Source organism: Sciurus carolinensis, chromosome 2, assembly GCF_902686445.1.
Source record: "Sciurus carolinensis chromosome 2, mSciCar1.2, whole genome shotgun sequence".
In the NCBI taxonomy this organism is placed as follows: domain Eukaryota; kingdom Metazoa; phylum Chordata; class Mammalia; order Rodentia; family Sciuridae; genus Sciurus; species Sciurus carolinensis.
This window is the reverse complement of record NC_062214.1, coordinates 30851258-30853414: the sequence shown is the minus strand read 5'-3', so window position 1 is coordinate 30853414 and position 2157 is coordinate 30851258. Positions and strand designations below refer to the sequence as shown.

General features: G+C 41.7%; 1 pseudogene; it reads right to left on the bottom strand.

Annotated features, from left to right (window-relative positions):
- Positions 1–601: 601 nt before the first annotated feature.
- LOC124971731 (28S ribosomal protein S21, mitochondrial-like) lies at positions 602–1029 on the bottom strand (annotated as a pseudogene).
- Positions 1030–2157: the final 1128 nt, after the last annotated feature.

Sequence of the window (2157 nt, the reverse complement as noted above, 5' to 3'; positions counted from 1 at the left end):
ATAGCACCAGGTAATCTGCAGTGACTAGTACTTTTGTGTAATGGGTAACCCAATGATGTTGGATGCTACTATAATATTTTTTTTGTTTTGGGTACTGGGAATTGAGCCTAGAGATACTTTAATACTGAGCCCCATCCCCAGCCCTTTTTATTCTGAGACAGTGTCTTGCTAAGTTGTTTATGACCAGGCTAAATTGCTGAGGTTGGCCTTGAACTTCTGATCCTTCTGCTTTAGCCTGCTGAGTTGGTGGGATCAGAGGAGTGCACTAACATGCTCAGCTTAATTTTTTTTTACTATTTAAGTGTGTAATTCAGTGGCATTAAGTACAGTTTTTTTTTTTTTTTTTGCAACCATCACCACCATCTATCTTCAGCATGTTTTCAGATTTGCAAACTGATATTCTATACCCATTAAACAATTCCTGATTGCCCCCTTCCCTATCCTTTGGCAACCACCATTCTACTCCTAGACTACTTTTGGTTTCAGTCTCTCTTTCGTTTCATAAGAAAGAGGGTCTACTGCTGACCAATGCATATACGTGATTTGAGTTTATTGTAGAGAAAGAGGTGGAGACAAATGATGTGGGCCTCCAATCCATGTCTCAGCAGCCCTGCCATGGATCTGCCCCATTCTTTCGCATCAAAAAGTTGATCTTTCGAGGGGTGGGGGGGAAGGGAAAAAATAACAGAATGAATCAAACAACATTACTCTATGTAAATTTATGATTACACAAATGGTTGCCTTTACGCCATGTACAAACAGAGAAACAACATGATGTATCCCATTTGTTGACAATAAAAAAAAAAAAAAAGGTTGATCTTTCAAGCCATTTCCATGTTGTAGATCTGCCAGCAGTTTTCATGGCTTTTCTGCTGTCCTTTGCGGCAAGGTTTCTCATAGTATCTGTCGTTTAATGTCCTCAATGAGCCCATCCATGTTGAGGATTCTGTTCAGGGTCCTCTATGCACCCTCCACGTTCCCTTCCTTTACCATCACAGTCCTGGCAATGAACTTCAGGTGTTTTGCCATGACCTTTGGATTGAAATCTTCACTTTGCAGGACCCCGTCGCCCTCAGCACTGGCCAGATCTCCGGGCCTCGGCTTAATTTTTGATGGCTTGTACAGGCATCACCTTGAAGTTTGGTCAGTGCTCCATCAACGAGAGCTCTTGAAAATATATCGCCCAAATCAAGTGCAGTGGTGCACGCTTATAATCCCAGAGACCATAGGCTGGGGTGGAAGGATTACAAATTCAAGGCCAGCCTCAGCATATAAAAAATAAAATAAAATAGAAAGGGCTGAGGATATGGCTCCTGGGTGCAATCCCCAGTACCAAAAAGAGAAAATATCTTGTATAATCCAAGCACCTCAGGGGACAGATGGAATCATAGGTGCAAAAGGCATCATTTGGAGCTCATAAAGAACTGAAGAATTCCAAGCTTCATTTTGGAAATACTAATCCACAGTCTGCATTTAACAAGATCTCTGGATGATTTACCTGCATGCTAAAGTTGCTGGTAAAGGCACCACGGTTTGAATATATGTGTCCCCATCCACATTCACCTGTTAAAATCCTAACTCCAGCCAGGCACAGTGCTGCACTCCTGTAATCCCAGGAGGCTACAGCAAGAGGATTGTGAATTCAAGACCAGCCTTGGAAATTTAGCAAGACCCTGTCTCAAAATAAAAAATAAAAAGCATTTGGGAGACAAAGCCTTTGGAAGGTGATTAAGTCATGAAAGAGGAGACCTTATGAAGGAATTTGTACCCTTATAGGAAGAGACCCCAGAGAACCATATATGAACCAGAAAATAGCCCTTACCAGACACCAAATTTTGCCAGTATCTTAATCTTGAGTTCTTCAATCTCTAGGATCGTGAGAAATAAATTTCTGTTGTTTGTAGGCCAACAGCCTGTGGTAGTTTATTATAGGAACTCAAATGGAGAGGTAGGGTGGGATTTTTCAGGAACTGGGAATAGCTGTAAAGAAATAGCTGCAAATCAAGTTCTGAGAAGTACAAGAAAAACAGCACAGCTTAGGAGTTGTAGGAATGTATGAACTTTCTGGTCAGAGAGCTCTATTAACAGAACTCAAGACAAGTATTCCCTGATTCTGGCAAGGTGCACCTTTAATCCCAGTGCAGTGACTCGGGAGGC